Raw genomic sequence first — 10862 nt, forward strand, 5'->3', positions numbered from 1 at the left:
ACCTTATGGGAAGGGATAAGGTCAAAGAGTCTGTATCAGAGACTTTGCCTGCCCAACCCCCAGGCCTTGAGCATGATCACATGCTCCGTATGTTTTCTTCCAGAAGAAAGGATTTTCAATCTGCATTTAGAGAGAAGGAAGAAAATAGTATGAGCATGCGGAGGGGCAAGGCCTTTCAAGAAGCATAGAATTCCACCTAGGATTTTGCTTGTATGTTTGTTGCAGATGCCAAGTGGGCATGAGTAAGAAAAGCAATTCAGGAGGGGGAAGAAGTGAGGACTTGCATCTGGTGCTGCTTCACCATGATCATCATTTTCACCATCCTGCTCAAACACTCCCAGCAATCAGACTCTATGTTCAGTACTTCACATTGATTTTCTCAATTACTACTCAGACGTCAATCCTGGAAGGTAGGTATGTGCTCCCATGTTAGAGATGAAAACACTGAAGTAAGGAAGACCACAGTATTTGCTCACAGTCACAGAGCTACTAAGAAGTGCAGTGGTTTATACCTCAATATTTTGGACCTTGGAGCTCAAATATTGAGCCATTAAGGCTACTGTTTCTAATGTATCATCTGTATCCACATGCCCTGTCGTATGTCCAGGGTCCTTGATTCCACCTCTTAAATCAGAACTGCTGAAGATGGGCTCCAGGCAGCTGGAACCTACACATGACGCTAGTTAATCTGATAAACATTGAAGACAGGGAACTGCTACTGTAGGTTATTTGACCTCTAACTGTACATACATTGGATTTGGGGTTTGACATGAGAGACAAATGGGAGATAAAATCTATTTATTAGCCTAAGAAAGAGATGGCATTATATTACAGAGGAATAAACTCAAACTAGGAATTTTAAGACTTTTGTTTTCATATCTGTATGTCATTGAATATGGCCCCCTTAACTTCTCTAAGCCTGCATTTCTGTATCAATTTTTTTAAAATCCCACTCAATCTACCTGAGTAGAGTTACAAAAATATGATGAAAAAATAAATGTGAAACATTTTTAAAAAAAGGCCTTATAGCTACATAGAAGTTATAATGAAAATAATGCTTCAAATTACTAGCTTTGTCACTTTGAATAATATGGTTTGTTAAAGAAGAGGTAAGTAAGGTTTTCTCCATTCTGGAGGTAGTCTTGAATCAGAAACTATGAAAAGTTTAAAATTATCAAGGTGAAATATGATTAGGAAGACACTGTAGAGAACCGGCAAGCCTATATGACATTTGGAATGAAGGGAGTGAAGGAAAGAGAGTGGGAGAAGTTTCTGGAGGTTCAAAGTTGAGAATGGGAATGCTTGGGCTTAAACAGGAAATTGGCACCAGGTTGTTTGGTAAGGCAAGGGGATTAGGCATATAGAACACAGATGGTCAAGGTGGGTGGAACAACATGGGCAAAGAGAATGAATGGCATTTAGAGCTGCCTATTTTCTCACTCATTTGCCATCTTCAATGGTTCAATGCTAAATATGCTAGGGTTCTTGAGAGAATGAGAGACAGCCCTTGCCTTAATAGGGTGCACAGGTTGGATGGGGTGGGGCTGGTGTCAAATGGTGAGAAAGGAGGAGCTGAAGTCACTATAAGGGGTGATGGGGAGACTTCGAAGACAAGGGAAGAAATATAGCTCCACCTAGAGGGGGCATTTGCCTTGGAAAACCTTTGGTGCCTTCAATTTCCGACTCAAGATTTCACCCAAATTCCACAGCTGAAGTACAAGGATTTGCCTTCTTTCCCTTCATGTATATGTTTTCATTAAAGGACACTCTTCTCTTCTGGTATAAATTTTCCTGAAAAGGACATCTACAGGGAGTGCCATGTCTTAAAAATTATATTGATTCTAAATAAACGCAGTCTGAATTCTTAAGTTGTCACTTCCAATAATTTGTTTCTGCTACGTTATGTGGCAAACGTGAAATGAAAACACGAAGGAATCAGGAGTTCAATTTCCCTTCCAGAATAAACAGCATTAAAGGAACAAACAGACATAATGCTTTTGAAATAGACGTTGCGTACCATTTAGCCTTTTGTGAGCTCCACTTTCCTTTTTCTCATAAAAATGTGATCCCTTTGTCATTGGAACTGCTTAGGGCAACAATTGTACATATCTTCCTCTAACCTGTGTTGTAGTAATTAGTGTTTTAATGTTCTTACATATATATTGAGTAGATCATTAGCTGCTTGAAGCCATATTTATTTGTCCTGTTTCCCTCATCACACTACCTACCATATAGTATGTCAGTCACTATGCGTAAAAGTCTGGTAGGGATAAAAATAAAATAACAAGAAGTCCTTTACTTCAATCTCCTCCTCCAAATAGAATTGTGCCCGAATGATTTCCTTCAGTATTCATTGAAAAAATATTAAAAATGTGAGTCTAGAGCTCATTAGAGAGAATCTTCCTTCAATTCTCTTCAGATCTGAGAATTTTCCTTGTGAAGGAGTTAAAGCTCAAAGAAGAGTTGTGACAATACTAAAGCATTTGGAGAGGAGAGAGGAAGGCGGGAAACTGAAATATTTGGAAATAAATGTACACATTTGGAAGACAAGAAAAAAAAAAGCAAAACAAAACATGAAAAAAGGAGTGCCCAAAGAAATTAGGAAAACATTAAGACAATAACATATCAAGGAGGTTACAGTATGAGATAATCATAAAAGGTTGGGATTAGCAATCTGTGACTTTTAAAGCATCTTTTCCAGAGATGGGTGAGGGTATAATGGATTTTAATTGAGATCTCCTTTAAATACATTTCTAATAAAGAATTTCACAAGTTCACACCACGTACCAAACACAAAGTATTAGATATTGTGAAACTATAGAGATAGACACCATGTTCTATTTCTTAAACATGGTACATTGTCCAGCACAATGTAGTATTAGGCATCCAACATACGTACAATAAATATTGTTAAATTGGCTGGCCATAGGAGCAAGAAAAATTGTATTGTTGGAGTAGGACCCTGAGACGATGTGATGGACATGAGTAACTCCAGCTGCGCCTCTACATTGATGTTGGGAAACTGAGAAGAGAATGAGGTCAACATTGCAGTGATGAAAATGTTGCCTGACCCTTAGGCAGGGTCTTGAATCAAAAAAAAAAAAAAAATGGGGGAAAAATGCCATTGAATCAGTAGAGAGGGCACTGGTGTTGAAAACATCAGCTAGGAGGGTCCAAGCTTCCAAGAATGCCAACATATGGGCAGGCATTCCTGGTACATCCGTACATAGAGAAATGTATGCCATCATAGCAAGAGGGAATTGGGCAAGACGTTCTGGGACCTGTTGGGTGGGAAATAGTGGCAACCGAATTAATGGAGAAATGAGAGAAAAGAAGGAGAAATAGGTAAATGTAAAAGCAGGAAGAAAAGGGAGCAAAGGGTTAGAGACAGAATGCTATTTGTGTTTTAAAATTATGTTTTAGCTTTTCCTAAGAGCAATTCTTAGAATTAAGAGCCCAATTATCAGTTACTATGAGTCACTTTTTTCAAGATTAATATACAGCGCTTGATTTTTTGTTACACTATGTGTGAAGTTGAAAAAAATCTAAGACTTCTATTTTTAGAAAACTGGATATGATTTTTTTCTGTTTGAGATATCACTTTATCTCAACCCACTATGAAAAAATGGTTCAATAAATAAAGCCTAGAAAAATGAATTAAATTTTATCCCTAAAAATATCTCAAACATGAAGGAGTCATTGTATTCCTTGTCCACCCTGAAGAAATAGAGATTTGTGGTGAATGTGATCTACATAATTAAGTCCACAATATTACCATATTTATAATACCCTCTGATAGTGTTCCATCATAGCTACCCTTTTAAGCTACTGTTTTAATTTCTTATTTACTAAATGCCAAAATAGAAAGAAAAAGAGGTTTGTTATATTTTACAATCTAGAAATATTGTAATGACACCATGAAAACTATGCCGCACACTAGACTGGCTTGAAGTGGATGGAAAAATAGCCCAGTGGGTGGAAACTTGAATTGTCCATAAACATCAGAAGGAAAAACAACTTTCCACGAGGCCATGGCCCAAATTCCACTTAAGCCAATTGACTCTGGATGGAAAAAAGCAAGCCCAGCTCATAAAAAAAGGTTCATATCTGAGTATCATCTTACTTCGCCTCCCACAGCAGTGACATGACCTTGTGCCAGAAGGAGGCAAAAACTCTTCGACTATTCATTTAGAACAGAAGCCAGAGGAAAAAACATTCCTCACCCTTATGGAGAAGCCCAACTCAACATCACTAGCAAAGCCATGGAACAAAGGCCATTGGAGAGCTCCCACTCAGCCTCATGCTCCAGAGAAAAGCACATCTCCAACTGGGCTGAGGTGCACTCAGGTGTGGAGGATGTTTGCACTCATCACATTGGGTGGTCTCAGTCTGGACACCTCCTTCCTGAGAGAAGTCAAGAACAACTCCCCATATCATTATGCCGCCATATTAAAAAGCATAATTCTTTAGAGAACTGGAATTTGTATTCTGAATTCTGACTTCAGGCCCTCAATCTATTGTTAATTTATCACACCATTTTCAACGAGCCGGGTAAACTCGGTTTTGTGGGAAATTTTTGAATAGTAATTAAAAACACCACATCACAAATAGGAATATGGTCAGAATTCATGTGAGAATGCCATGTAAGTGAGGAAGCAAAAATATCTTCAAAGGAAAAATAAAATATTTAAAGTTAAAATATTTGATATCTAAGATTGATTTTACTAAAAAAAGTGATTCAACTATCTGGGGATCTTATTTCTCTCTGTTGTTTTCAACAACTAGGCTTTTATGAAATTTTAAACCAGGCCATTGGCTTGACTGAAATTTTTTTTAAAAATGAAAATGCTCATTAAAAAGAAATGTAGATCTTGTTATGTGTTGCTATATGTGAAGCCCAAATAAGGCATATGGAAAATATCAATAAATTAATACGTTTATTAAACCAAATCTCATGATCTCATGGAAAGAGGTCTAAAAAAACAGAGAATTATATATAATACATATAACACATTAGACTATAAATATAGTTAGGTATACCTTATCACTCTAATTATCTATAATATCTCATTTAAAGTCAGATAATTAAAAAGTCATGTATCTAATAGTACTTTTATTTATCTCAAGCTCTAGCTTTGAGAACATAATGCATTTGCATCCATAAGCAAACAGCTGGAACACAGCACCTAATGCTGTTATATGTGGCTTCAGGTGGGAGTTCCTTATAGTGGCTTTTCACTAAATGCAGAAAAAGATGTCCTAAAGGGAACCAGTGAGCAGTGGCAGAAAAAAGATCACCTTCTATTTATTTAAAGTATAATTAGAGAACTTAAGGCCCAAGTTTCTTAAAGCACAAAAGAATGGCATTAGAGTTTTTTTTAAATAATATAATTTTTTAAAATCTCACCTTCTAATTTAAATGAAAAAGTACAAATATTGCCAGTCTGAAATAACTCATGTCCCAAAGGAAGAAAAAAATATTCATTCTAATTTCCTCTGAATTTAACTGGACTATATTTTTTAAACGACTTGGCCTTTAAAGTGCATAATTTACTTAAAAGGAAACATAATGAAGATGGAAAATACAGCTTTATTTTCTGTGTTGGGAGACTTCTCTTTTGTTTCATTGTCATTAACTTTCAATATTTCTACATATCAATGCATTCCCGGATAATTAAGGGGCTAAAATGGGCCCTGCTGTTTCATCAATTCCACATTTGCCTAGGATCATAAAATGTTTCATTATGTTATTAGTCCAGAGCTCTTTTTGGTGATTTCTAAATCTCCTCCCAGACCCCTCTCTCTAGCACACACACACGCACATGCACACGCACACACACACATCACCCCTTTCTCAAGCTGCTAAAGCAAAATGCCTGATAACTCTTAAAATGAGAGATGCTCAAGGACCGCAGCTTTAATATTTTCTCCTCTTAGGACCCCTACCCCTCCTATTTTCTGAATGTGTCCCCAAACTTACAAAGCAGCTCTTAACAGACACAAGGGTGAGTTAACACTAGAGTGTATATAAACTGCATGTGTGTGTTCCTGCGTGTGTGTGTGTGTTGTGTCACATTATGTCATGGAGAAAGGGGTGTGTGTGTATGGAGAGGAGAGAGGAGGTTTCACTTTCCATCTATTAAGAAAGGAGTTTAATACATTCCTCTCAAAAAATGTTTTCTTAACTTATTAGAAACAACAACTCAGAAACTCTAAATATCTAGTAAATTAGTAACAAATATATCCTAAATTTATGTGGGTCAAATTAAAAGTTTAAGGGTCTATGTACTGGGCAGTTCTTTAAAATTGCATTCAAATGAGAGATGGGACTCCAGGTGTGTCTTCTCAACTTTGGACCTAACCATTTCTGGAACCATTCCTGGGCTGTCAGGTGGGAAGACGGGTGCCAGTAGTTCCGTGAGAGACGTTTCATGTCAGCTAGCACTGGGAGGAACAAGCCCCCACAGCTTACCTAGAAATGCCAGCTAAGAGTCATGGGCTGACAGGCTCTGGGGCAATCAGAGAATCAGAGAGAGGCTGGGAAAATGAGAGCTGCTTGTTCAGGCTGCCTTACTTTCTTTGCACCTACCCAGCCAGAGACACACCTACTAAAGCTCCAGGTTTTACAAAAAGCAAAGATGCACTCTCCAGCCCACCCTGTCTTGCTCTCCAGCTGGTAGCTGGAACACGGCCCAAATGCATGCTTAACATCACAAAAACTTCTTTCCTTTCACTTACCTAAGCACACCCGAACTAACCTAACCTGAAACCCCAAAAATATGCCTCCCTTGGCCTCTGGAGCAAGTCAGTTTTGAAAGCAGTCCTATCAGCAAAGACACCAGGCAGCCTCTCTCACCCCTACCACCATCATCTGCTGGCACCCAGAAAAGTGGCACAGGGTGAAGGCAAACTCGATCGAAGAGCCCTCCGAGAAATCGTACGTTCCTCTCACTTACTTTGAGTTGCAAACGTCCTCTCTGGCGCTCAGTCTGCCTTTGTTGCAAGGGGCGAGGTTGCTACCGCTGAGTCCAGGTACCCGGCTCGCTGCAGCTCCTGCTTGGGCCGCTGCTGCTCTCCCCGCCTTCTGGACGGATGACTCACTGGTCTCTTTCTTCCCCTCTCTCCACTTTGGATTTTCCTCTGCTCTGGGGCTCTCTTGGCGGGATTTTTGGACTGGAAGGCGGGGAACCTGATCCTGCCTTTGACTCAATTACGCCCTGACAGGGAGGGAACGGAAAGGAAATGGAGAATGGGAGGGATGAGAGGAGCGGGCCAGGAGGACGCAGGCTGGGCGAGGGAGGGAGAGCGCTTTGCACTCGAGAGCTGATTGGGAAGCTTATTAAAAGCAGAATACTCCAGGGGCAGTCTCTCCCCGCGGAGCAAGAAAACGGATTTGTACCAAGAGGCCATGAGATGGTACCTTGTTTTGTTTTTAGCAGAGACGAAACACAACATTTCTTTTCCAAACTCCACCCATGATCTATTCTTCAGATGAGTGCAAAGCCACTTTGCCAAATAGGATATTTTAAATGGACAATTGATGGCATTTTAGGTTACATTTTTGGCCCCCCACAATCCTTTAATGAGATTCAGAATGGAAAAGCACTCTCTTCAAACCAGCCTCTTCTTCCACCCACAAAAGCCCTCTCTAAACACAGAGACAGTTACCCAGCTGTCAGTCACATCTCACCTGCAAAGCACAAAATGTACAAAGTACTTTTTCTCAATTGTCACAAAGAGTGACAGACGTCTCAAAGTTCCCAATTAAGTGCTACTTACCTTTAGGGAGAGCTCTTTCCTTTTTTGGTTTCCTTGGTGCCTTTAGCAACCTATTTAGTAACATGCCTTTGACACCCAAGAATTTAGAGGATTCGTCAAAGTAGCTCAGACTCTGAGGTTTGTAAAACTTGGAGGCTGGGCTTTGCGTCTCTGGAATTGTCATTTCATTCAATACAGGAAAGACGCTAAGGCAATGCATAGGTAAATATTTATGATAAAGATGAGATAAAAGTATTGTGTAAAAGGATTAAGATGTATTATACAAATTCACCCAAACATTTTCGAAATGTAAATTTCGAGATTTTCTGCCACTTATCAGCTTTTCCTGCTCCGTGGCTAGTTCCTTTTACCTACTTTTACTTTTACTGGTCAGCTTATCATTTGATGGCGTCCATCCCAAACTGGTTGTAAAATAGACCACCTTTTTCATAATTCTGAGGTTACATCCCTTCATTTCAATTTGACAAATATTTATTAAGCAATTTGTTTACTTAGAACTATCCTTAAATCCCCAAATTAGAAGCATTGTCTTGTGGCAAGTAGTTTTTGGGGACTTGGGGCTCTTATATTGACAGCTACCTGTAGAAATGTCCCTTGGAGAAGTTGGCTGGAACCAGACGTGGCTCTAAAAACTCAATCAAGCAGTCAATCAAGTTTTTCAAAAGGAAAGGCATCAGAGATGCACTTACACACCTACAGTTTATCCCCCTTCCCAAACTCTTCATATACATACCACATACAATTCTCAAATGAAACAACTAAATAAGGAAGCTGTGTTCCTTTCTCCTACACACAGGCTTCAGGTTACCTGTTTTCCTTTTGTGATTCCACTTCCATGTGAAGCAAGCAGTGTTTGTTTTAATCAGATTTCACCTGTATAAAGTGTGGAGAAACGCACATTATCATTTTTTTTTTTTGGCATTTTCCCCAGTCCCTTTACCAAAAAAGATACCTCAGCATTCTATTAACACTCCATAGGGGCAAAGTTTCTAAGGCATTGAACAAAGAGCTACCCATTTTCTTTCTGTTCTTCAGCTTTATGTTAACATATACAAATGTAACATATAGCTAGCTACCAGTTAGGTGAACAATGCTGGCTTGATTGAGGTGTTCTCTATAGGGCTGATAAAGTAAGCATGAGATTCCCATGATTTCTACTCAATTACATATGTTACACCAAAAATATCACCCTTTATTCAGATGGGTATATACTAAAATTGCATACATCAGTGATTATCAATTGGGAGCAGTTTTGCCCTCCAGGAAAAGGGTATAATGTCTGGAGATAGTCTTGGTTGTCGCAACTTGGGGGAAGGGGTTGCTCTGGATCTAGTGAGTAGAAGCTGGGGATGCTGTAAAACATCATACAATGCATAGGACAGCCTTTGTTACCAGAAAGGGGTCCCGGTCCAGACCCCAAGAGAGGGTTCTTGGATCTCAGTTGCAAGAAAGAATTCAGGGCAAGTTCATAGAGTAAAGTGAAAGCAAGTTAAGTAGAGAAGTAAAGGAATAAAGAATAGCTAGCTACTCCATAGGCAAAGCAGCCCCAGTGGCTTCTGGCTGTCCATCTGTTTGGTCATTTCCTGATTGTATGCTCAACAAGGGGTAGGTTATTCATGAATTTTCCTGGAAAGGGGTTGGCAGCTCCCAGAACTGAGGGTTCTTCCCCTTTTTAGACCATATATGGTAACTTCCTGACACTGCCATGGCATTTGTAAACTGTCCTGTGCTGGTGGGAGTGACTTTTGGCATGCTAATGTGTTATAATTAGCATATAATGAGCAGTGAGGACGACCAGAGATCACTCTCGTGGCCGTCTTTGTTTTGGTGGGTTTTGGCCGCCTTCTTTACAACAAGCTGTTTTATCAGCAAGTTCCTTATGACCTGTATCTTGTGCCAATCTCCTATCTCATCTTGTGACTTAGAATGCCTAACTTCCTGGGAATGAAGCCCGGTAGGTCTCAGCCTTATTTTACCCAGCACCTATTCAAGATGGAGTCACTCTGGTTTAACCGCCTCTGACACCTCCACAACAAAGAATTATTTGGCCCAAAATGTTAACAGGGCTGAGGTTAAGAAAACCTAATGTTATTCACCATGGTATTTTAAAAATGCAAAGACGGATTAAAGAGGGTTTTTTTTTTTAATAAATAGAAATTTATGAGATTGAGATTAGTCATAATTTAATTCAATCCAGCATTTTCATCAAAGTTGAAGTAGAATGTTTTTTAATACACAGTGAAATACTCAGTTTCAAATCCAAACTTCATCCTACGGCATAGTCAGGGGTCTGTTGATTCCAGAGTCCAAGTTATTTCATTCATTAGGCTAATATTCTTTAAGCACTTAAGTGTTTAGCTTGATAGAGCTATGAAGAAAAACTGTTGACAGTCCCTACTCTCAGCCTATGTTGTTGTTCTTTCTTTCTTCTGAGATGGAGTTTCACTCTTGTTGCCCAGGCTGGAGTGCAATGGCGTGATCTCGGCTCACCCAGGTTCAAGCAATTTTCCTGCTACAGCCTCCCGAGTAGCTGGGATTACAGGCATGCACCACCACGCCTGGCTAATTTTGTATTTTTAGTAGAGATGGGGCTTCTCCATGTTGGTTTGGCTGGTCTCGAACTCCCGACCTCAGGTGATCCACCCACCTCAGCCTCGCAAACTGCTGGGATTACAGGCGTGAGCCACCACGTCCGGCCCTATGTTGTTGTTCTTAATTAGTCAATTAAAATTCTTTAATAGATGTGATAAGTAACATGAAAAAATAAGGCAATGATGGAAGATAAAGTGTCAATTTGGGGGAGAAAAGTCTCCTTGGGATGATATTTGACAGAAGACTTAAAAGAATTGAGGATGCTGGCCAAGTAAATATTTGGGGGAAGAGCCTGTAGGCAAAGGCATCAACAAAGGCAAAGACTCTGAGGTCTGACCTTGCCCCAAGTTTTTTGGGGAAGAAAAGGAGGTCACCATGGCAGGAACTCAGTGAGAGGCATTAAGGGAAGCAATGGGCCAGATCACCTAAGACCTTTGTCCACTGTAAGGAGTTTCATTTTTGCTCTGAATGAAGTGGGAAGCCATGAAGAG

At 39.7% G+C, this 10862-nt stretch overlaps 1 protein-coding gene across 3 annotated transcripts in view; it reads right to left on the minus strand.

Annotated features, from left to right (window-relative positions):
* PTN (pleiotrophin) overlaps nt 1-7445 on the minus strand; it is a 116181-nt gene extending 108736 nt beyond the window's left edge. The window contains exon 1 of one of the 3 annotated variants that reach the window (XM_003813429.6): nt 6957-7445. The gene's annotated coding sequence lies outside the window, so the exon portion shown is untranslated. The remainder of the gene's footprint in view (nt 1-6956) is intronic. The other 2 variants (XM_008965987.5, XM_063606391.1) reach the window with 2 other exon arrangements.
* Nucleotides 7446-10862: the final 3417 nt, after the last annotated feature.

Source organism: Pan paniscus, chromosome 6 (assembly GCF_029289425.2).
Source record: "Pan paniscus chromosome 6, NHGRI_mPanPan1-v2.0_pri, whole genome shotgun sequence".
Lineage (NCBI taxonomy): Eukaryota > Metazoa > Chordata > Mammalia > Primates > Hominidae > Pan > Pan paniscus.